Here is a 25288-nt window from a genome sequence, read left to right on the forward strand (position 1 = left end):
TTAATTAACAGTAAAAAAAGAAATCAATAAGTCACCACTCTTTCTTCTCTGAGCCCACACCTGTGCTGTTCAATGCTGCTGGAGAAAACCTCACCCTCTCAGCAAGTGGTGCTTTTGTCTGTGGGGCGCCCATGCTCCCGGTCGTCCTTCCGTATGTCCCTGGGAAGGGCTTTCTCTTGCTCTTCATGGGGCTATTTCAAAGCTTTCTTCCCTTCTCTTCTTTTCTCTTTTCTTCCCTTCCCTTCATCTCAAAATTCATTCCATGAGAGCATTTCTTCCGTCACTCTCATTAAATGAACTTTCCTCCAACTTCTTAAAAAAAGATGCCACTTGAAGGGGACTTCATAGCGTCTTGCCATAGATCTAACACACATCCCGTTTCTTTTCCTCCAGTTCAAATGGAAGAGCTTTCCCTCCTTCTGGCCTTTGAAAAGCTCTCACTCTCCTGCAATATTCTCAAATTTATAAATAAATGTATGCTCCCTTTGGCTAAATATAAAGATCTGACGAATTCCCTCTCACCACATTCCCTGGAGAACCTGAAATATTTCCCCTAGCAAAGTGCGCTCTGGTGCCCTTTTGAGAATCCCTCTCTCTTCTCTTTTTCCTCACCAGGTAAGAAGACTCTGTAGAGCATGATGTAAACAGTAGATACATATGTGTATTGCTTTTCAAAGGAGGCAGGTAATATATTAAACCTTTTTCCTGGTATTTCCTGTTACCCTTTCCCATCCCCACATTTAGACAGCTAGTCATTTTGTTTTGTTGTCTCAGGAAAGGGATGACACAGCAGAAAGTGGGTAACAAAGGAGGTTTATTTTTGGCTTTGGAGTTTCAAAATCCCAGGCCTCAGGGCAAACGCAATGAACTAAGAAGAATATAAAAAAGTCAGGCTACCCTTCCAGACTAGATAAAGATTCTGGGGCCTGAGGAGTGAAAAGAGAGTTGGAGTGGCCAGGGCCCAAGGAAGCTCATAGGCCAATGAGCCATGGGTGGTGAATGCTGCAGAGGCCCACATTCCCCTTTGAGGACTGAAGACTCATTGGCTCCAGCTTCTGAAAGTCTTGCCAGTTGAGGGCTCTCACCTTTGTCACCTGAGTCCCTCTCGAGGAATTGCAGGGGGCTGCCTTGTCCAAGGTTATGGCCCTTCCCTACAGAAAACCAGTAATAAGGATTTTTCTGGGTGGAAGAACAAAGGTCCTGCCCCCTTGCCTTAATTTAGGATAACTCTGAAGGGACATCCAGCTTCAACGCTCCCTGAGGAATTGGTGGTGGCCACTGCTGCAACTGTGCCAGTTCTATCTCTCCCTCTGCCCAATCATAGCATAGCAATTGTTCCCAAAACCTCCCCAACCCCATCCCCCACCAACTTCTTGCACACAAATATTCATCTTCCTAAGAAAGTTGCTCACATGCGGCCCTGCCCCCTCCTGGGATGATTTGTATGAAAACTGAAGACTGGAAGAAAACTGGAGAGGCCCGAAGAGTTGCTGAAGCTCGGACTAGTGCAGGAGCGTAGAGGAGAAGTGAAGTGTGGTTTATGCAGCCTGGATGGCCCGAGCAGGCCTCAGCATTTCCCACAGGCTCGAGCTTCTGCCAGCACAGTTTGGTATCATCCGTGCGGTCAGGAGGGTCCCAGATATAACACTGGCAGATGGTGGTCCTGAAGAGATCTTAGGGTTGGGACCTCGAAGCCAATAATCAAACCAAAAAATAAACAGTAGACTGGGGGAAATATTCAGCAAACATGAAGACAAAGAACTACTATTTTTAACACAAGAGTCCAAACAAACGGATAAGAAAAACACAACAAATGGGGAGAGGGAAAGGAGAAATAGGCACCAAACTGTTGTAGGGGGTATCTTGGGTGCTGTGGGTGGAATTATAGAAGCTTTTCACATTTGCGTAATTTAAAAATTATTACAAACTATAAAAATTTGGTTATAAAAGCCAATATATTATTGTTTGCAGCCAAATATCTCATACTCTGTTATTTGCATTACCTCATCAGTTATCTCAATTGTCTTTTAAGCAAGTTTTAATGGTTTTGCCCTGTGTGAGAAAAATGAGGCCCAGGAGAGGATGAGCCTTACACAGTAAGTGGTAGAGTTAGGATTGAAACCAAAGCCTGACTTTGTAGTCGTGGGTTTGACCAGTGTGCTGTATTGGCATATATGTTATACGTGACAAAGCAGCATATTTTACATAGTATGTTTTAGGTATATGTATGAATATGTTTTAGGTATACGTACGTATGAATATATGAATGTTTTTATATATGTGTATTTATAGTATCGTATATATTATATACACATGCATATATATACTGGAGGCATATATATGTTTTAATTTGCAGTTAAAATATTTATGAGAACAATTACAAACATTGAAAAATGCCAGTTAGATAAAGTAACCTAAAAGGTGACCCACAAAATGTGTGTACACTCTGCTGTGTGATTTTCTACGTACATCACAGGCACCTCTGCAGAGTCTGCATTTGTGGTTTGCATGTCAGAGACTTTGTCTCTTTATTTGCCAAAGTATACAGAGCAAGTACCATGAGTTGAGGGGTGAACCCATTCATATGCAGTTCAGGGGTCCAGGCAGGACCCGTCCTTCCTACACCATCACGCTGGGTCATCCATGTCATGCTATCATCGTCAGTGTCATCGTTTGCCTCTCAAATGGCACTATGAATTCATGAGGGGACTGAAGATCAAAGAGGTGAAGTGTCTTGGCCAAGGATGCACAGCTAGGAAGAAGCCAGCAGGGACTTTGAACCCAAGGTTCTCCAGATTTGACCCTGGTGTTTCTGACTTCTATTGTAGTTGTTGTTTCCATTCCATCATTCTACTTCTTTATCTGTCTAGGAATTGAAACATATTTTTAAAATATACTTTCCATTTTGGAATAAGTTTAGACCTACAGAAAAGTTGCAGAGATAGTACAAAGAGTTCTGTATGCTTCTCACCCAATCTGCCCTAATATTAACATCTTTCATAACCATGCTACACGGTCAAAATTAAGAAATTAATATGACTATTGTTATTAACGAAACTCCAGACTTTATTCAGATTTGACCAGTTTCCCCTTTAATGTCCTTTTTCTGTTCCAGTATTAATCTAAGATATTCCCTTTAGTTGAAACTCATTTTTCTTTCATTCGCTAAAAACATCAAAACCCACTCTTTAATTCCAGTGGAAAACACTGCACAATTCTGGCTGTGGTGTTCCAAATCTGCGCAAAGAACTTTTTGCTTTTTCAATGACCATCCTCAGGAATATACAGTCTAGTCAGTTCTTTTGAGTATAAGGAACAGAGAACCTCTCAAACTAGCTGAAGTAAGGCCATGGGAGAGCCCATGGACATTAAAGCACAGGAAGCAAAGATTCAAGGACAGGAAATGGAAGAACTGTCAGGAATGGAGGAAAGGCTCTCAGGCTTATCTCTGAGTCTGTCTGTCTGTCTCTCTCTCTTTCTCCCTCCCTCTCCCCCACATTCCTTCCCTCCCTCCTTTCTTCTTCTTTGCTTCCCTTTGCACCTCTCTTTTCTCTCCTCTCTTCTAACCTAGCTCCTCTACTTAATCGTCCTGCACATGCCCACACTGGCCACCTTGGCCCACAATCCACATAGTTTAGCATGTGCCGCCATCTGCAACTGCTTTACTTAAATCCCAGCTCATATATTCCAGCCAACCCCTAAGTCAGACCGGTGCCAGTCAGTCAATGGATGGCTGTAAAACTTGGGTCTATTTTCCATCCCAATTAACCTTGAAAGACATCTATTATAATTTTTTTGTTATTGTGGTAGAAAAATCAATTTATTTATGATGCAAGTTATCATTGATTTTTGACAATAGCATTATTAGAATCCACTCATAAAAACTGCAGGAAGGAGGTCATTAAAATTTCATTTTTAATTATTGAGGGGAAATAGAAGAGAATAAAATCTCTAGGCATTATTAATCTGAAAGGATTTGGGGCAAAGTATATGAGATTCAAACATTTCCCAGAATTTTAGTGGAAACAGAATTTAACTGACATCCTAAAACAAAGTAAACAGCTAACCCAAATTTGCTAGTTAATCTAATAGAATACACTGGCTCTTGATGGCTTTTTTCCCTTTGGGAGAGAAAAATATAACCCTGCTTATAAAGTGATATTTCATTAAACAGACAGACTGAAATATACTACAGTTCTTCAGGGATTTTAGGCTTCAATAAATCAATGAGAATATTCTTCCTTGAATACACATGCACATCCTGTTCACCCACTGACATTTTCCACCCTTCCTTTCTTCCTTCTCCTTCCTTCATTCCTACCATAAATACTTATTTGAACACCACAAACTGTTAGGCCTTGGTGAAACAGCAGTTAACAAAATAGTGAAGGCATTAAGAACACATCACCCCAAAATATGCTACTTTGGCACATTGATTATTTTGAGCTAAAGGCATTGAAAACAACAGGTGCAAGTAGGGCACTCTGACCTCCCCTTTTCTTTCTGAAAACAGGAGATGAAACTCCCATGTGAAAGATGCCCTCTCTGTATCAGAAGAAAGACAATATTCTTATCACCAGAGGTGAGGACACCTAACCCAAATTTGAGGTCGAGAGAAATTTGTATAAATAGACCCTGTTAAAATAACTCTTATCTTCCTTCAGTCCCTCTGTATATTTTAGCTACTTTTCCATAATTACCACTTTTTTGCTCAACGTGGTATATAAGCACTTAGGCCTAGACATTTCTTTGGGTCTTCATTTTCCTCTGAGGACTTCCATGTACATGTAAATTTTTATTAAAATAAAATGTGTATGCTTTTCTCCTCTTCATTTGTTAGGACAGTTTCAGGCAAGAAACCTAAGAAAGTAGAGGAGAAATTTTACCGCCGCTACAGTAGTAAATAAATAAAACAGAGTGTTAGACATATAATGTACTTTGGAGAAATACAAAGCACATGAGTGGGGGTAGGTCAGGGAGAGCTGATGAAGGACAGGCACTATGATTTCAAATAAAGTGTCAGGGAAGGCTCATTGGGAAAGTGATATTTGGGCAAAGACCACAGCAGGTAATGAAGGAAGCCTTGCAACTAATTGGGACAAAAGCAAATGAAAAATGCTGCTGGTGGAGTGAGCTTGGAAGTTTGAGAGCACCAAGGATCAGGGATGAGGTTAGGGAAAGGTGAGTTGTGAAAATGCAGGGTTGGATCCTGTCTTTCTTCCAAATTTTTATATTTTGTGTATCATGGATTTTTTTTTGGCATTAGTTTTGATAGTATGTTAAAATATTATTTATTTTTGTTATTGAGTTTTTTGGTGTCTCAAGGCTAATGCCTCATGAGCTTCACTCTAGTCCAAGCCCTGGAGTTGGTGTAGGGGGTGAAGGGGTGAGTAGGAGAGAGTAGTGGGGTGAGTAGGAGGAAATGACATCAAGAGAAGAGGAGGTGTGTGTTCCGGGGAGCTTGGTTTTCACTCTGAGTAGGATGGGAAGTTGCTGGAGGGCTGTATTCATCTTCTGTTACTGCTGTAACAAATTACAACAAATTTGGTGGCTTAAACAACACAAATTTGTCCCTTACAGTTCAACAGATGAGAAGTGCAGCACAGGTCTCACCAGCATACAAATTTTAGCCCTGTTGTCAGGGCTGCATTCCATCTGTACTGGAAGCTCTAGGGGAGAATCTGTTTTCTTGCTCATCAGCTTTATTAGCAGAATTCAGTTTCATGCAGTTGTAGGACTGAGGTCCCCCTTTCCTTGCTGTTGGCTTGTGGCTCCTTCTTCCATGTTCAAAGACAGCAGTGGAGGGTCTAGTCCTCACAGCGCATCTCTCTGACCCACTCTTCTGCCTTCCTCTTCCACTTTTAAGGACTCATGTTATTAGATCATACCTACCTGGATAATTCAGGATCGCCTCCCTGTCTCCAGGTCCATACCCTAGGCATATCTGCAAAGTTCCTTTTGCCACGGAAGGTAACATATTCCCAGGTTCTGGGGATTATGATGTGGACATCTTTGTTTGGGGAACTATTTTTCTGCCCACCACGAGGGCTTTAAGCCATGGAGCAATGGTCACTCTAGCTGCTCTGTTGAAAATGTTTGGGGGAGGGGTAACAAAGGGGTAGGGAGGATAAGAAGAAACAGGGAAACTGGTCAAAAGGCTACAGCAATAACTCAGGAGAGAAATGATAGTGGCTTGGACCCGGGAAGGGGCTGTGGAGGAGAGAGATGAGGTTGGATAATTGATGCTAGGTTTTATGGGTCAACTTGGCTAGACTGCAGTCCTCAGTTATTCAATTAAACACGAATCTGGGTGTTGCTGTGAAGATTTTGTAGATGTGATTAAAGTCTCTAATTAGTTGACTTTAAGTAAAGGAAATTATTCTAGATTCAGGACGGGCCTGATTCAATCAGCTGAAAGGCCGTATGAGAAGAGCTTAGGGTTCCTTAATAAGAAAAAAATGTGTGTGTGTGTATGTTGACAGCAGCTTCAGCTTGTGCTGAGAGTTCCCACCCGCCTTTCCCAACGGCCCACCCTATGGATTTTGTACTTGCCTAACCAGCCTCCACAATTATATAAGCCGATTCCTTGCAAGAAATCTTTTAATATGTATATCCTACCGGTTCTATTTCTCTTGTTGAACCATATGTAGATATACTGAATAAATCTTGTGATTTAGATTGCATATATATATATATATATATATATATATATATATATATATATATATATATAGAGAGAGAGAGAGAGAGAGAGAGAGAGACTGATACAGATACTGAATACGTTTTGAATGTGGAGTCAACAGAACATGCTGGTGGGATGTGAGAAAGAGAGCAGTCAAGGACGATTCCAAGGTTTTCACCATGAGCAGCTAGAAGGATAGTTCACTTGTCTCCTTCTAAGGTAGGAAGTGCTCTACCCTGAAAGCGACCCGAAAGAGCCCATCCAAGTGACAGTGAGGGACAATACCTCATTTACCTCCAAGAAAGCCCCTTTCAGGGGGAAGACATAACAGACAAGAATGGGTGGGTGAGCCTGGCCCACCCAGAAGTAGGCAACCTCCAATCTAAAGGTAAAAAAGTCACCACTGTGCACCATGCCACTCATTCAGAACTATTGTGGTTTTCCATTACATTCTAGAAGAGCAGGTCTTTTTAATGTTCTTTACAGTGAACCCCACCTCCCCTGCTGGTCTACACTCTGTGGGAACCAGTTAGCTGAACCCTGAGCCAAAAACAAGCAAGGAGAGCTGAATAGAAACTTTATGAATAAATGTTGCTCTGTGGACTTCTTTTTTCCTTGTGAAGGAACAGGGTGTGCTTGAAAGTAGAAAGCGAGGTGGTTCTTTTGTTTTGTTTTGTTTTTTCAAATCCTTCTGGAAGGCAGAAAAGAAAAAAACAAAAAGGGAAGAACAGCATTGGTCACTTGTACTGCTCCAGTTAACACAATAGTTGGGCCCCTGACCTCTCTTTAGCACTGAACCTGGCACTAACTTGGCACTGAATAAAAACTGAAGAAATGAAAGGAATTTTTCCACAAGTCTGGCAGCTCAGACAGATGCTGAGGTGGCAGAGCTGTGCGGTACCAACCTACATTTGGAGGCCTCCATTTCCTTGTACCTTCTAGAATGCAGTAACCAGAGCTCCACAAACCTGCAATCCTGTTTAGGAAAACCTCAACTGCACATCAACTCTTCACAGATAATCTCAAATCTTCACCCCTGAAGGGGACAAGGTGGGCTCCTCAGTTTCTAGCCTAGTCGTTTCTGATACAAGTGTTTGAGTGGATTTCTGATAAATAAATCAATACAGCAATGGAATCTGAAGGGGGCAAAATATTATGCTTTTTTGGTCTCATATATCAACAAAAGTTTCCTATCTGAGGTGCTGCAAGAGGAGAAACTTTATTCAGGTGAACAGTTTGCACACCAAGCAAAGCAGCCTCCAGTGGAAACCAAGTACACTCCTCCTAGACCAAGGGGAGGCCACTTTTTATAGAGAAAGTTCCCACCCTGGTTCCCGATTGGTCCATTTTTATGTAAATGAGGAGTCCATTTTTATGTAAATGAGGAGTCCAAATCACACAACTCTGATTGATCTAAATTGCACAGTCCTGATTAGTTGGCTTCTCACATTCTGATTGGTCATTATGAAGCCACTCTGATTGGTCAGTATAGATGGCCAATGAGGATATTGCTGCGCAGTTCAGATTAGACAGGGCAGGTCTCAGTCCATTGGCTGAAAGATAATACCAGGCGCTGTCTTATAAAGGTCAACTCAGAAGGCAAGAGTACAGAGCAGGAAATTGAAAGCTCAGTCCGTGGCTTTTCCTTAAAATGCTGTATGTGTGAGAGGCCTCTGTCAACAATGCCTGGTTATGAATTTGGGCCTAGTTAATCATGCAGAGTCCCTGTTGACAGATATAGTCCTTCTTAAGGTTCACACATACAAATGGTGAAAGATTTTATAGTAGGAAGTACTTTGTTAAGTCTGCTAGTTTCCAGAACCTTCTCCCCGCCGCGCCCCGTTCTGCACTGGACTGCCAGTTAGAAGTCAGAACTAGATCCTTCTACTCAGAGACTTTTTCAGTGTTTGTTTTTCCTTCAAAAGCCAAGTCCTCAAGTTTCAGGTAGACTTTGGGTGATTTCTGCAGGGTCTTTGCTCTCCCTCCACCTGAAATACTCACCGCTGAGGTCAAATTGAATGAGGTCTTTATCACCTCTGATACATACTATAAAGAAAGTGAAGTATTTTTGTCTCACCTCCCTCTGTCCTTGATCTCTACAGGAAAGGAACAAAGCCCCAAGGAGTCTGGTTTGGAATAAAAACATGCCCCACACAAGATTTTTGTGAGGATTAAATAACTTAGGTCAAAGTATTTTGAAAGCTGCCAAGGGCTCTCCAGATAAGATATACAGAAGTATTGGCTGCAAGCCGACCTAGATTGACAAGCATAATGCAGACGTAAGAAGCTGAAACAGCCTCTGCAATCCCTGGGGGTTGGTAGCTAGACAGGAATGTACAATCATCACTGATGGGAAAAAGAGTGTCCCAAGAGGAGAAGACAAGAAGAGATTCTTGATCCAGCAAAGAACCTAAAGAGAGGGAGAAATGGCAGGAGCAAAGTAAAAAGTGACAGTGATGTAGGAGGGTCTGTGGGGTTTTTCTGTTTCTGTTCACCTGGGCTATAGATGTCTGAGGAACACACTCAGTGCTAAGGGCACACCACAGAGGCCTGTAGGAAAACCAACCCTGAGGAGTCCTTGCTCCCTCTGTCTCAGTGCATGGGGTGAAGGACATTCAGAGCGTGAGATTTGGGGAGCATAAGGAATGTTGGCTTCTATATGGTGTTTCCAGACAACATATTTGTTACTTTCTGTTAAACTTCTTTTCTGATGATCTTGTGGTATGCATGCTAGCAAGAGGGCTGAGCTGGCCATGTCTGTCCCACATTTCAGTTATTCCCAGAAGTGCTTGGCAAAGGAAAATGTGGGTGGAAAGTGTGACAGCAAAATGCCCGGAAACATGCAGAAGGATGCACTGCTGGAGAGGATGAAAATAAAGCTAATGCTGACTTACTATAGGCCAGGCACTGTTCTAAGCATTTTATATGTATTAGCGCATTTGATTCTCAGTACAACCCTACGAGGCAGGATGGTTATTTTTCCCATTTAATGGATAAGGAAACTGAGGCACAGAGAAGTTAAATAATTTGCCCAAGGTCACACAGGGAAAGCCAGTTTTTGAACTCAGATTACCTAGCTGTAATCTTCCAGTAAGTGGTTATAGCATATTTCCCTAGCCTGTGTCCAATTAGAAAATGGGGAAAGAACATGCTAGCAAGGGCAAGAATCATTTATTTTGCCTATAAAGATACAGCATTACAGCTTAGAATGTTAAAATGCTTTTGGCTACAAGTAACAGAATCAAAATTAATTAAACAATAAGGACATTTATTATTTCAAATAGCAATAAGTCTGGATTCATTCTAACTTTGAAAGATTGGGTCAATGATGTCATCAAGGACGGAAATATTGTCCAGCTCTTGGCTCTGCCTTCCTGGGTATATCAACCATGTCTCCCTTATACTAGCAATTTGCTGCAGCAGTTCCAGGCACCACGTGCCAACAAGATTATATGTAAGGAGTTTCCTATAAGACCCTCAGCAGACTTTGCAGCTCAGTTGGATTAAATTGGGTCTCATATTTATACTCTAGAGGATGTGAGTGGCTAGAATTTACAGCTCTAGTGAAAGGATGTGGGATGAGGGGTGTTGTGTCAGTGATTTACCACCTACTTAGTAGTTTTATATTTTACTTTTCTTTATCACTAAGGTTCAGACCTTTACTCGCTCCCCGGTTATGTTTTTGTTGTGCAGATGCACAAAGGACAGATCAAGGTTTTGACTGAATGCAAATTGCTAAATCATGACCAAGCAAAACAAAACAAACAAACAAACAAACAAACAAACAAACAAACCTATAGCAGCTCCAGACATGTTTCTGATCTGAGTTGGGCTTAAGATCTACACAGCTTGAAACATCCACTGCTGATGCCAGCCCCATGACCTTCTGAAGAGACTGTGGCAGCATCCCCAGGACGTTATGGGTCGTGGCAGCCTCGGGTGCACAGGCTGTGTCCTGCCTCCTCCCCACCTATTTAGAAAGAATCTATCTGTTCCTCGCTCTCTCTTTTGCTCTTCAACCTCATATCCTCCTTCTCACTGTAAAGAGAGAGCTGACCAGTGTGGGGAAGACAACTTGGGTCATTCCCTGTGAGTAGAGTTTGTGTAAAATGCTAGAAATGAGGTTCCTAACGGCCACTAGAGAGAAGTGCTACTGTTTCCAGAATGATAGGAGTCACACTTGTTAGAATTAAGTGCAGCTGCAACAGGGACAGTAAACACGGCTCCCACGTGACTGGGGTGCATGTCTCTCTCATGTCCGAGGCCCGTTAGCAGTTCAGGGCGGCACAGAGGGCTCCACAGCTAGGGCATGGCTCGGCGCGATCCTCTTACCTCATGGGGTTGTCATACAAATTAAACAAGGTAATTTATTTGGTGTCTAGACATCATAAACTCTCTTTTCTTGTTTGATAATGAAAGTAATAATAACTAATGTTAACTGAGCCTTATTTATGTTCCAAGCCCTGGATAAGGGTGCTCTACATATTAACTCATTCAATCCTCACAATAGCCCTGAGGAAGGGACAGTGCTTTTTTTCATTTTATGGATGGGGATACTGAGGGATGAGGTGTCTTGATAAACATTACCTAGTTACTTAGTTAGTGCAGAGTTGTGACTCCAACCCAGCCTGTCTGAGTCCTGAGCCCTAAAGCCTAACCACCAGGCTATTCTACCACCTCCTCATATCAGAGCCCTCCCCATCATCTGTCCCCTTCACTCCTTTGACAGTAAAACAGTCACGATGTAACTGGGACAGCAAAGCATGTAAAAAGAGGGGGGGGGAGAGAGAGAGAGAGAAGGAGAAGGAAGGAAGGAAGGAAGGAAGGAAGGAAGGAAGGAAGGAAAGAAAGAAAGAAAGAAAGAAAGAAAGAAAGAAAGAAAGAAAGAAAGAAAGAAAGAAAGGAAAAGAGAAAGAAAGAAAGAGAATTTGTAATATGAGGCAGTGGGGGTTAAGTGCAAATGAATGGTATAATTCAGAAAAGGGAGAGGTTCCACTTCCCTGGAGGTGGGGCAAGAAGGTGAAACAGCAGGGAGGGTGACCAAGTTGGGTCATAATTGACATACAGGATTTAGAAGACTGGAGGAGGGTGTGCCAGGTATGGGGAATGGAGTGGGTAAAGGCTTGGAGGTGGGAAAGGAAATAGCATGGTTAAGGAATAACTAGGAAACAATCCTGGCTAAATCTTAAGATTCTCACAGAGGAGTCCTGAGAGACCAGTTTGGCAGTAAAGATTGGAATTAGATTAAGAAGGAATTTGAATATTATTCTGCAAAGCTGAACTCCATTCAGTAGATATTGGGTGGTTTTGAACAGTGAAATCACGTGATATAACCAGTTTCTTTAGGAATAATGTGGTAGTTACAGTAGGGCTGACTTAGCGACATGGAGTCTGGGAGACTCGTTCAGAGGCTTTTGAAATGATCTAGACATGAGGTAATGAGAACTTAAAATGAAGTGTTAGCATAAGGCATGAATGGAATGGGAGGGATGTGAGAGACATCACGAGAGCAGAATTGAGGTGCTTGGTGACTAGATCTGGGAGCGCAGGAAAAGGAGGGGCCAGGGATGACTGCCCAAGTCTGGTGACTGGAGACTATTGTTATAAACAATATCCGACTCTTCTAGTCAGAGGCGAATTCTGTTTGCCATCCATCCTCTGCCGGGTCTCTGTATCCACTGAGCATCTTCACATACTCACCATTCACCAAATGTACCTGGACCAGCCGGCCATCTTCTCTTTCTTCTTTGCTGTAAAGTGCTACTTCCACCAGAGAAGACTCTAAGATGGAGAGGAAAGCATGGGCTTTGGGTCAAAAAGATAGGAGTTTAAATCTGCTCTGTCTGTCACCAGCATGTGGGCACGTTTCTTAATTTCTCTGAGATTCAGTTCTCTTTAAAATAGGGATGATAATGCCACTTGATGGGGTATTTGGGGAAGTAGAGAACAAACACAAAGCATTTAGTATTGTGCCTGGCACATAGTAGATGCTCAATAATAATGAATGGCTAAAGCATTGAGCTTACTGCACACGCTGCTCTAACTGCTTTACCTACATTCACTCGTTCATTCCTCAAAACGATCCTATGAGGGACATACCACCATTGCCTCCAACACATGGCTGAAGGAAGCAGGCATAGAGAAGATACAGGACTCACTGAGGACACAGGGACCATGTGAGGCTGAACCAGGGATAGAACCCAAGAAGTCCAGCTTCAGAATTTGTATTCTTCACCACTACCTTGTCTTTATATTAATAAGCAATGCTATTGTTTGCACTAAAAGGAGGCAAGAGTGTCAAAAACGTCTTCTTTTAGGGGGATATTAAAATACAAAACCAGAATGGCTGGATCATTGACCTGAGAGAAGGGCTGCTGGCTACAGCTTGGAACTGGTCCTTTGGGCCCCTTTGGCTGATGGATGGTGGAGAAGGGATGTGGTGCAGTGGTCCCAGGTGAGAGGCAGAGTTACGTAGCTGTGGCAGGTCCTCCGGAGGCTCACAGCAGTGGCTTTAAACAATTCTTACAGAGAGATTTCGACATTTTAACCTCCAGTATGGCAGTATGGGTGTGTCCCAGCAAAACACCAAAACTAGTTATCTCTTAACGTGAGATACTACGGACCTGTGGACAAAACAAACTATGACTTTGAAGGGCATTCTCAGTGTGGAATATTATATTGGTTTTTAAAATGTATTTATTATTAATACTGTGCTTAAATTATTTTTTAAAAAGATTTGAGGTAACTCGTACTAAAACAACTCTTTAAAAATAAACTCATTAAGAAATGGGTAAATAAGCATTGTGAATGTAAACATTTTATATCCGAAAACCTAAACTAAGAATACAGAGTGAAATTGAGTACTAAATTTGGCTCTGGGGTCCCTAGTAGTCTAGATGAAAAGAGAAATAGAATGAGTTTCTGAGAACTGATAATGAAAATAGACCTAAATGCTTAGGTGTACAGGACCAAGATGGCATTTTGATATGAAAATGAGAAGCCTCTTTTATATTCTTGCTCACATGCTACTCCACGTGAGTATCATATAATCAAAGTCAAACATCCCTTGCTAGCTATACTTCTACTGAGTAAAACAACCAGTCACAGCTTTACAGTGAATAACTAAAGAGAAAAACAGGGAAAGGGTATGCTTGGTATCTCAGGTGAGGAGAATGTGATTTCGATTTGCTTTTAGCTTCAATGGCCAGCCTTAGAGTAAAATGCTAGTCTAGATGGCCTCTTAAATTATCATAAATAAAATAATTTGCATTGCATTGATTTCCCTCGACTCAGGTATAGGACCAGTCAATTATATGCAATCCTCACCAGAGAAAAAAAATGATAATTTTGCAAATAATAGAAGGTGTTACGGTGCCTCCCAGTCTTCCTGGGGAGGCAGCCACATAACTTGTCTGGGAACCTTTCTGTAGCACATTCCTACAATTTTAAAGTCCTTAATGTTTGCTGTTATTGTTTATTGGCTTAAGACTAGATCAAATAATTTCAGGGGATTTATTTCTAATGGATCTTATAATCCTGAAAATTAGTTTTTTAGGACTAGAAGGAATACCTTATGCACCTTTTTCACTATTGTTCATGTGACCTGAATATCCCAGATCCCACTACCCAGTCAGTACTAAAGAGATTGCACCGGGATGCCCAGCTCCTGACTCAGGGCTTCAGAATCCTAAGGTTCCCCTTAAGATTTCTGGGACTCTCCAGGAAGTGTTTTTGCAAACACTAGTAACAAGCCTGTTCACAGCAGGTATCAGCTAGGCATCATCCTTGTTTGCTGGGCATCTGCTAACTCCTGCCTTTCCTGCTACTCCTCCAATGACTGGAGAGTACAAGGTAGACTAGGCATTTGGCTTCTGGAAAGAGGAGAAGGGGCTAGGGCTTGCACAGGACAAAGGTTTTGTCCATGAGACAGCAGAGACCCGGGTCTGCTCCTGATTTGGTATATCACCTTGCACGGGTCACCTTGGTGCTTTTTTTGCTTCAGTTTCCTTTACTGAAAATGGCAAGAATTCTCACATTTCACAAAGATGTAGTGGGAACTGGCTATTTAATGATTGGACGGTATTTTGAAAACATCAAGAGCAGAATAAGTGCTAGGGCAAGAAAGCCAAAGATTTGTGGCTTCCTTAATGAGGCAGCAGGATATGCCTATCTTTTTCCTTTTCTCTTTAAACATCCAAAAGAAATAAAATTTAAAATGTCTGTATAATATTGAGAGAGAATGATCTTAAATCCTCAAAGTCAAAAAGTTGTCCTTTGAGCCCCCTTAATGAACAGGGTTGCTGCATAGGTAAGCCCCAGGTCACAAGGAGGATACAGTTTTAGAAAATCCTATGCAACTTGAAGTTATGTAACTAGGGGCATTAGGAGTAGAGAAAATTTCGGAGGGAATGAGACCCCATAACCAACATTTGATAATTACATTTTTAAAAGGACATTTAATCCTAGACTACTCTAATGGCATTAATAGCCTTAATGAAAATCTTAAAATTTAAAGATGTTTAGTAGGTAAGAGAGAATGACAAGGACCATGGGAAGGAGAAGACACATAAAAATTTTGAAAATTTTACCTGAGATTAGACCCTGCTCCCAATTTATTCTCTCAGAAACTATATGAAAAGAAGCTCCTTCCTTCAGAAAATAAAGGGCATGTTATAGGTTGAATTGTGTCTCTTCAAGATTCATATATTGAAGTCCTAAATCCTCAGTACCTCAGAATGTGACTTTATTTGGAAACAGGGTTATTGCAGATGTAATTAGTTAAAATGAGGTCATACTGGCATGTGGAGGGTGCCCTAATATGACTGGGGTCTGTATAAAAAGGAAATCTGACACAAACACATGCACTCAGGGAGAACACCAGGTGAAGATGAAGAAAGAGATTGGAGTGATGCTTCTACCAGACAAGAAAGAGCCAAGATGACCAGCAAAACACCAGAAGCCAGGGGATAGAATCAACAGCCCTCAGAAAGAATCAACCCTGCTGATACCTTAATCTCAGACTTTTAGCCTCCGGAACGGAGACACTAAATTTCTGTTGTTTAAGCCACGCAGTGAGTGGTCTTTTATCATGGCAGCCCTAGCAAGCTAATATGGCACATCATACCCCAAAGAATCAGAGGTCGGTGGAGAAGAAGAGATTAAAAGTAGTTAACACAAGTTTCTTCAGTACTTACTCCACTAACTTAGAGATGTATTTAGCTTAACGCATTATTTTCTTAAAACACAAAAATTTCCTTTCAGAGTTATGATCCTCAGTTATTTATACCTTATGGTATATTGAGCTTTCCAAAGACGGCCACAATATCTCCCTTCCCACATTGCTCTTCTAGAACCTCACCATTTCTCCGTTATGAAGTAAGACTAAACCCCCTTGAATCTGGATGGACTTCTGACTCACTTGTAACCAACAGAGTGCGGTAGAAGTGACTTCTGAGGCCCTGTCATAAGAGTTGATACAGCCGCTGTGTTGGGAGCTACAATACTTGCACTGGAACATTTAACTGCCCTGAGGTTGCCAGGTCGTGAGGAAGCTCAAACTAGCTCTGATGGAGAGACCACATGGAGAGAGAGATACCCAACAAGACTGTAGCTGCTCCAGCCCCTCTGCTGCTCTAGCTCCAGCTGCTGTCTCATTGCAACCACCTGAGGGAACTCAGACCAGGATCTCCCCATGGTCCCTAAATTCCTGATGATGGAAATGGGGAGGGGTAATAAAATGACTGTGGTTGATTTAAGTCATGAAGCTTTGGGGTGATTTATTATGCAGCAATGGCTAATGGGCATGCTTTAATGCATTACTCTGATAATCAAATTTCTTGAATTTTAAATGAACTACCCCAGAACTTAATTTTCTTTACAAAAGGGTGGGAAGCCCAGAAGAAAAGATGATTCGGTAACCTAGAAACATCTCCTTTGCAGATTTCCTCAGAGTCTGGCGGGCAGTTTTGTGCTCCACCAAAACCAGCAGAGTTGCTGTCCTTGGCATTCTGCCCCGTGGGTAACTTAGAATGTAAATGTGAAGGAGGCACCACAGGCTTTGAAACCACGATCACGCTAATGTTTATGTAAATCAGTAAATGGGTTGGAGAGTCCTTTTTTGCTTTCTACTCCCAAAGGTGTCCTAATTATGCAAAATTGTGCAATCAATTGCCTTGGACATGAACTAGTTCGCAATCCCTGGTGCCCGTCTTGCATGATGAATTTTCCAACTTTTAAAGCCTTCTATTTTCAATTAGAATCTGGCACTAGTTCTTAAGATTCTTACTTCATTTGTGATGGAGTGAGAAGGCTGGGATGGTGAAGATGTTGGCCCTTTGAATAATCCCCAGCCCTTGGCATCCTCCAAATAAGACCCCCTCCCGTGGTTAGTGCTGAAATAGCTCTGCTCAGTTATGAAGGACTGCTTCCCCCGGTCATTTCCTTCCATTCAGAAAAAGACTTGATCCCTCTGACACCTTCATGTTCCCAATCCTGCCTATCAGCCTGTGGCTTGTTTTCTATGGCGTCTTTGAGTAAGGCCTTCTTCTATCAGGGTATGTGAATAAGTGACACCCTCCTCCCTTCCTTGTTATCGGAGTTCCTGCTTGCTGCTTCTGGTCTCCAAGACAGCCCTCTCCCTTTACTGCCAGGGATTAAGATGCCTGTGAAATTCACCCTTGCACTGCAAATGCCTTGCAAGGGAGTCCTTTGAAAACGTTGACTTCTTTTCCTTTTTCAGTCCCGAAACAGTAGTTACTGGCAAATAGTCATTCAGAACAGGGCTATTAGTTAAGCATCTGTGCAGACAATAGCTGAGGGGCAACAAAGATGCTGAAAAGAAAGGCTTCATAATCTCCTATTTGTGACTCCCAAGTAGCTGCTAAAAGTGACTTCTGCAGGCAGACAGCTGCTTCTGCCATTTACACTTAATCAGATAATCATAGGGCTGAGAGAGGCCTTAATCCAACCTTCTCCATTAGCCAGGGCCTGCTAGGCTTTCTGAAGACTGTTCCAGAATCCTCAAGTGCTGTCCTCACACCTATACTTGGAAAAATCAAACACATTGGAAGGGGAGACGCCTACTCCTTCTTGGAACAGAGGCAGAAACACGTTATTTTTGTCACCGGATCCTCTCTTTTCTTCCAGTCTTTGGATAGATATTGACACTAGTCCTGAAATACCGTATGAGGTTATCATTATCTTCATTTCACATATGAGGAAATTAAGGTTCAAAGAGGTTAAATTACTGGCTATGAATTGAGAGAACTAGGAGAGGGTGACATACCACCCGGGACTGGAGGGCTTTGGGGGCACAGGACTTTTAGTGATAAAACCAGGACAGTTCTGAGGAAGCCAGAAGGTTGGTCACCCTCGGTTTGAACCAGGTCCACACTGGCCTTTCCTCTGAACCTTTACACAACCCAAACTTGTTCTCAGCCTGAGCTCTGGCCCAGGGACAGACGGGGCAGCTACTGCAGCACCTTGAAGAATGCAGAATTCATTTCCCTCTGAGTCAGAGAACAAAGTTAAAGGTGTCGGCTCTGGGAGATTAACCTGGACACCAGGCCTGCCGGCAGGTTACTCAGAACCCACTGGAAAGACCAGTCCAGGAGCTGACTCTCCAGAGAGGTGAAAGCCAGATGCAAGAGGGCACACCACCATTTATGTGATTCACCACACCAGAGGACATTTTACAACAGACCACAAATCATTACCCACTCCACTGCCAAGGCCTCGCTACAGAAATGTCGGAGACAGCCAAGGAGGAGACAGGTTTTTGCTGAAATGCACAGAGCAGAATTGCACTGAATTAGTTAACAAAATCAGACCATGGCATAGTTTTGCCAAAAGCAGAAATCAAGACCTTCAGACAATTTTTTAGGGATGACCTATAGTTTTTCCTTTCCTTCCTTCCTTCCTTCCTTCCTTCCTTCCTTCCTTCCTTCCTTCCTTCCTTCCTTCCTTCCTTCCTTCCTTCCTTCCTCCCTCCCTTCCTTTTTTCCTTTTTTCCCCTACCAACCCCCGAGAGTTTTATCTTTCAAACTGTCTCCCTGGACTGTAGTGGAGGACCAGGCACTGACCAAACCACCTGGTTGAAGTGTTGTGGCTGGAGCATTGTCCTGGTTGCTCCTCACTTACACACACACACACACACACACACACACACACACCCCACAGTGCCAGGTATTACCCTCTAGTTGCTGGATCCTAGGAGGTCTGGGGGAGGCCCAGGTTGTTGAGGGCGGGGACTCAGGATCCTCGGGGAGTGACTACTTACCAATAGAAAGGGAGTGGAGTGTTTCAATGTTCTAACAGTTGGTGAAGTTGTCCTGTGCATTCAGGCTTTCCTGCAGCCTTAAGTTGGGGGAGCCAACATCCCACTATGTCTGCTCTGGGTCCATCTGCTCCATCGACCTGCCCCTGATCCTCTCCCCTTGAAGGACAGAGATTAAAACAGAAAGGACCTCAGAGAGATACCTTGTTTCCCCGAAAATAAGACCTAGCCAGACAATCAGCTCTAATGAATCTTTTAGAGCAAAAATTAATATAAGACCAGATATTATATTATATTATATTATATTATATTATATTATATTATATTATATTATATTATAGACCTGATCTTATATTATAGTAAAATAAGGCCGGGTTTTATATTAATTTTTGCTCCAAAAGACACATTAGAGCTGATTGTCTGGCTAGGTCTTATTTTTGGGGAAACACGGTAACTAGATCGACTCCCTCCTTATACAGAGGGACTTGAAGCATGGAGAGAAGATGTGAGCTTCCAAAGTCACACAGCGAGTCCACATTGTCACCTCTGGGGTGGACAGCAGGAGGGAAGAAGAAAAAAGTCTGTAGCTTCTAATTAAAACTTCTCCCCTTTCAGCTGATCCATGATTTTGGCCCAAATTATTTTGAACCCTTTCTCTAATGTCAAGCATGCGAATTTTCCTTTTTTGATTTTGCTTCAAACTCTATATTTTTGTTAGCTCAGTCCTCCTTTCTTCTTCTTCTTCTCTGTTCCCAACTGAAACCATTTACAGAAGTCAAGTGTCTTACACAGATGGAGCTCTGGGCTGCGGGCACCCCATGGGCCGGGGGTGAGGCCTTCTGTTCCTCTCCTGGAGTCACCATTAGAAGCCACTGTTACTGTGTTTCCCCCAAAATAAGACCTAGCCGGACAATCAGCTCTAATGCGTCTTTCAGAACAAAAATTAATATAAGACTGGGTATTATATTATATTATATTATATTATATTATATTATATTATACCCAGTCTCATATTATAGTAAAATAAGACTGGGTCTTATATTAATTTTTGCTCCAAAAGATGCATTAGAGTTGACTGTCTAGCTAGGTCTTATTTTCGGGGAAACACAATAGAAGTGGCCATGACTGTCATGCCAGGCAGTAGTTAAGAGCATGGACTGTGCCTGAGTTTGACACCCAGTCGAGCAAGCTTTCTACTGGACGGTTTTGTTTCCTTTCACCCCAGGTCCCCACCCCCTGCTTTCTAAAAGCGCAGGGCCCATCCCTAAGAGTTCAGCAGTGGGTGTGGGGACGCTGTGTCCTCACCCTGTGTGCTAGGGGATTACAATCAGGCAGAAGTGGCCCCAACCTGCAATGGCTTCTCATCATTCATGGAAGAGGCAGCCTCTTAGGTGAGACTCCACCCCCACCCCTCTTGAGAGTGTTGCCACGCTGCTTCTGGTGCAGCTCCTGCCAGCGACAGCAAGTCCTAATGCTGAGACAGAAAAATGAGGCATTCCTGGTGAAGGAAGATGCCTCCTCCTCCCTCCTTCCACAGATGGGGTGATACTCCCCATTACCAAGAGCCTTTCTCTCTTCTGATCGGTAGTATGAGTGGGATTTCTAGGGAAAACAGTGCTTGTGATCTCCTTGTTCATTAGGCTCTGGATGAAACTAAATGGAAGAAGAAGAAACTGTGGTTCTTAAGTCAAAGAGCAAAAGCAACATGGGCCACACCAGATGGAAGAGCCTTCCCTAGGCACTTTCTGTAATGGGCTCCCAGCATCCTAACTTCCAGTGGTCAGCTGACTCAGGACTCCATGAGGACAACAAATGGATTAGGTATGATCATGGAATCCACGCTTAGAATGAAATACCTGCAGTTCACCGAAAGAATGATCCAGTCACTACTAGGTATACAAAACCCTGCAAAGAATACAGAGAGTGATGATGTTAAAACGTCCAATCCCTCTCCACCAGGGAACTTGTGAAACCCTCTGCCAAGTGCAGCCAAGGGAAACATCTCTGACGTAGGCCAGCGGGCATTCTCTTCTGTGTCTAGTTTCTCTTCATCTGCTGACCCTTTTCTACCTCCTACACTGTTCCGCATCTCAGCCGAACTGGGCCAGGAAGGGCACTCAGGGAGTCAGAATTTCCATACCATTCGCAGAGAATGCTCAGTCTCTCTTACTGCAAATTCCTATTTTTGGGGGAGAACTTTCAGCAAGCATGCTTCTATACTCCAGCTACCCCTGTTCCAAATTTGCTTCTTTGTAAGTCAGATTTTCGCTTTTGGGGGTTTTATATCCTTACTGTGAATTTTCTTAAATGCCTTTGGTAGTGTTCTGTCCCCCAAGGAATGGCCTTTCTCTCTTTGCACCATTGCTTGGTTCCATATGTTCCACATTCAGAAAGTGGACCGCTGCACTTCAGTGATCTCCATATTTGGGCAGGAAGAGAATAGCTGCCCTCACTGTCCAGGTATCACTGCCTTCTATGTGGCTCTATCAAACACCTCTGTTTGCTGTAGAACTTGAGGGGTTTTTTTTAAGGAGGATGCAGCTCACAGTGGCCCATGTGGGATTTGAGCCGGCAACCTTGGTGCTACCAGCACCATGCTCTAACCAACTGAGCTAACTGGCCACCCCAAGGGTTTTAAATTGAACTGTTTTGTGCCTACCATGTGTGCACTCCACCAAGATGACTAAGGAACATCTAGCTTCTTATTGTAACTTAGCACGAGCCACCATTTTTTGAGCATACACTATGTTCTAGGCATTATGCTAAGTGCTTAACATATATTATCTCTAGCCCTTACAGTAAACCTGGGAGATAAGCATCATTATTCCCATTTTACAGATGAGGAAACTGAGTCTGAGAGCAGTTATTTAACTTGCTCTGGATCACATAGATGGTACGTGGTAGAGGTAGGACTGGAATCCAAGTCTGCATGATTGAGAAGCCCACACTGTTTCCTTTGTACCATTCTTCCAGTCACTCAGCGAACACATTTTGAGCACCTACCTCTCCCAGACAGTGTTCTTTCCTTGTGGAGCCTAACATCTAGCTCACCTCATCCTTCATCCTAATTCTCTTGATCTGTGACAGTGGAGAAGACAGTTTCTGAAGCCCACTGCAAGGAAAAGGTCTAGAACAGCAAAGAGAAGGAAAAGAATTACCTAATTGCAGGTGTTAATTTGAAGTCTCCTAACCACCAGGAGAAAACTAACTATGTGAGAATTACTGTATCAGCCATATGTTTTTAGTTTACGCATCCCAGGCACCAGCTGGAGCTCCCAGGCAGAGACAGAGGCAAACAGGTAGGATTGTGGAATTCCCCTGAAATATCATAAACAACAGGAAGAGCAGGAAAATGAGTCTTAAAGCTTATAAACTGTTTTGCAATCTTTTTATAATTGGTTACAGTATTAGACTTGATGTTTCTAAGAAATCAACAGCATTGTCAATCCTATGTGACATAGAAGAAGAAAAGAGGCTGATAGATTTTGTGCTATTTCTTGGATATATGGAAAATCAGTAATGATATAAAGACCTAGAATATAAATCTATAGAGAAAAAAGGAATCACTATAGCCAGCTACTTCCCTTTTTTGTGGGTTGTTGAAATAGCTGTAATTTTGCTGAGAGCCAAGGCAAGCTTTTCTTATTAAGAATAAGTGTACATAAATATAGAACTGATTTAGTGAAACCCAATAGCCATGGCTGAGATTAGTGCCCAAGTACTAAGGCAGTTTAGGTTATCATACTTTAAAAGATTTCTTGGATTGGCTGTTGATGGTGCTTTTCTACTTCTTCCCTGTTAAAGGATCCTCATTTTGTTCAGATTATCAGGGAAATTTGTCTGGGGAAGGTGGATCCTCCCTTAGGGTCCATAAAATGAACCGTGATCAACCTGATTCATTTCCTCTTTTGCCGATGTGGTGGTTATTTGATATGGTTTTCAGCAAGGAGACACAACTAGAAGACTGCTAGTGGCTTCTGGAAAGATTTTCCTCTCTAACAAATAAAAAGAGAGGCTAAGGAGAAAGTCCATGTCTCTTCTTACCTGTCTTTGGATGTTTTTGTTTAAGGATGTGATGTTTGGAACTACAGCAACAACTTTGCCACAATGAGGGGAGGTAGCTCTGTCACATTGAGGGCTACAGAATGAAGAACAGGAAGAGCCTAGGTTCTTGGTGAACTCACTGCAATGCTGAACAACCTGAAACCACACACCTGCAGAGTCCTTAAATGATGTAAAAATGACCTATGGTTTTCACCACTTGTAGTTTCCTCTCCATGACACACTGGATAAAGAGAAAACAGCTTGAAGCCAACACATTATACAAGAGCCAAAAAATGTGTCTGAACCAAAATGAGACTCTGCTGATGCCAGAGCCCTCTGTCTGTTGGGTTACAGAGCCTTCAAAGGAATTTAGAAACTGAACAAAAAGCACATATTTATTGAGCATCTACCATGTGACATACACTGTTCTGGGGTCAAAGAGTGGACAACACAGAGAAGGTCATTGAGGTCATGGAAATCACATTCTGGAAGACAGATGAGAAATAGCTAAAGAAATAAGGATAGGTGAAAAACGTTCTCAGGCAATTTCCTAAAGATTGATTCAAATCAGTCCTGAGTATAAACCCAGACTCTGGAACCAGATAGATCTGGATTCAAATTCTACCTCTACCACTTACTGTGACCGTAGGAAAGTCATTTAATCTTTCTGAGCATCAGTTTCCTCATCTGTAAAATGAAGATAACACAAAACTAACACACACTGTTGTGAGGATTGAATAAATGAACAAACTCACTGTAACGTGCTTTACATAGAGCCTGGCACATAGTCAGTTTCTCTACATCCTACATGATGACGACCATGATGATGAGGATGATAATCACCATTTTTTTCCACCACCCTAATAATTTATTCCAGGCACTGTGGTGTCAAAAGATGAACAAGACGTAGACTCCGCATTCAAGAAATCTGGGAGGCAAGAATTCAGATTTGGTCGTAGAACAGTCAAAAGTTAGGCAATGAATTAGGCAGAAGACAAAAGAATTCCTCTGGTAACCAGGGTTAGAGTAGGCTAGGCCCCCTGTCTCTACTTTTCTCCCACACATGTTTTATATCCATTTATCCCTTCTTCCAAGACAGAAAGAAATATTCTGAATGATTGCTGCTCTTTCACATACAGCCTCTGTTCCCAAGAGAATCAAGTGGGCTTTTTCTTTCTCCAGTGAAGTGAAAAATATAGGATGTGTATATCTGGGTGGCACTTACCAGTCTGTGCTATGTACCAGCAAATGCACACAGATATTCCCACAAATGATCTCACCAAACCCTGTTTTCCTTCTGTCATCCTCTCAAAATCATACCCACTTAATGTGTTTAGTGTTCGGCAATTGACTATTAACTACCGTATCTAGCTATAAAAGACAGATAAACATCGGCTAACCGGGTCCCCACACCCACACACACACCCTCACCCTTAGAAACATTTCCACTGATGGTCACACAAACCACTGAACACTCTCTCACACTTGGAGAGCATCTTCCCACAGGCTTGTTCACACACTGGCTTTTTATTCGAGCTCTCATGGGGAATCTTTCAACTCTTAGATGGGAATTTCATTAACAAAGAAAGGGGAGGGAAAATCAGAAGGAAAGTACAGATGCCAGGGGAAAGAAATTACTGTCATTTTTGAAAGGGACTTAAAATTGTATCATCCTAGCCTGAACCTCCCTTATAACTGTTCTTTATTTGTACATTCTGTGCCTGAAACAAAATGAAACAAAACAAAACAAAAACAACTTTTCATTGATTGGGCAATTGTCCAGGCTCTTAGCTTGGCACCCAGCCCCCAGTGCTGTGAAACCAGCCTTACCAAGCATATGCTTTGAAATGAGGAAACATCTAGCTGGAAGCCTGTTCAAAATAAGGAACTTGGCACGAGGGTCCAGGGTCCGGTGTTTCTTCCTTCTCTCAGCCGCATCTCTCTCATCCGATCCTGGTGAAGAGTCTTACGTGGCTAAGAAAGATATTCAGAACAAGAAGGTAGTTGGATGAGACTCTCAGAAGTCACCGCCTGAGTTTCAAACCTGAATAACCGAGAGATGTAACCTCGGCATACTTTCAGTTGTTTTCCTGCTGCCCACGCTGCAGGTTTTTCAGGTCTTTGCCTGAGTGTGTACTCACAGCATAAATAGCGTGCTATCAACAGCCTGTTTCAGTCAGCCCAGCTTTTTAAGCAGGCTGGTATCAGAGGATTCGGCTTCCAAATCCAGGGCTTGCCTTTGCCACTTCCACGTAAGTAACTTTCAGAGGTCTGTCTGCAGATGCAGA

The 25288-nt window shown here is 42.5% G+C and overlaps 1 protein-coding gene and 1 long non-coding RNA gene across 9 annotated transcripts in view; one reads left to right on the forward strand and one right to left on the reverse strand.

Moving 5' to 3' along the window:
- Window positions 1-2324: 2324 nt before the first annotated feature.
- LOC109451704 (uncharacterized) lies at window positions 2325-24970 on the reverse strand. 8 transcript variants are annotated; one of them, XR_012493711.1, is made up of 5 exons: window positions 24831-24969; window positions 18960-19115; window positions 13042-13305; window positions 12383-12463; window positions 2325-2866 (listed from the first exon to the last, which is right to left on the reverse strand). It is a non-coding gene; the product is annotated as an uncharacterized LOC109451704 (long non-coding RNA). The 8 variants fall into 8 exon arrangements; XR_012493709.1 differs by lacking the exon at window positions 2325-2866 and adding an exon at window positions 2874-7373 and having other exon boundaries at window positions 13042-13203; XR_012493712.1 differs by lacking the exon at window positions 2325-2866 and adding an exon at window positions 2874-7370.
- HOPX (HOP homeobox) overlaps window positions 24863-25288 on the forward strand; it is a 28812-nt gene continuing 28386 nt past the window's right edge. Inside the window, exon 1 of the mRNA XM_019740139.2 lies at window positions 24863-25252. The gene's annotated coding sequence lies outside the window, so the exon portion shown is untranslated. The remainder of the gene's footprint in view (window positions 25253-25288) is intronic.

The sequence above is a fragment of the Rhinolophus sinicus genome, linkage group LG02 (genome assembly GCF_036562045.2).
Source record: "Rhinolophus sinicus isolate RSC01 linkage group LG02, ASM3656204v1, whole genome shotgun sequence".
Taxonomy (NCBI): domain Eukaryota; kingdom Metazoa; phylum Chordata; class Mammalia; order Chiroptera; family Rhinolophidae; genus Rhinolophus; species Rhinolophus sinicus.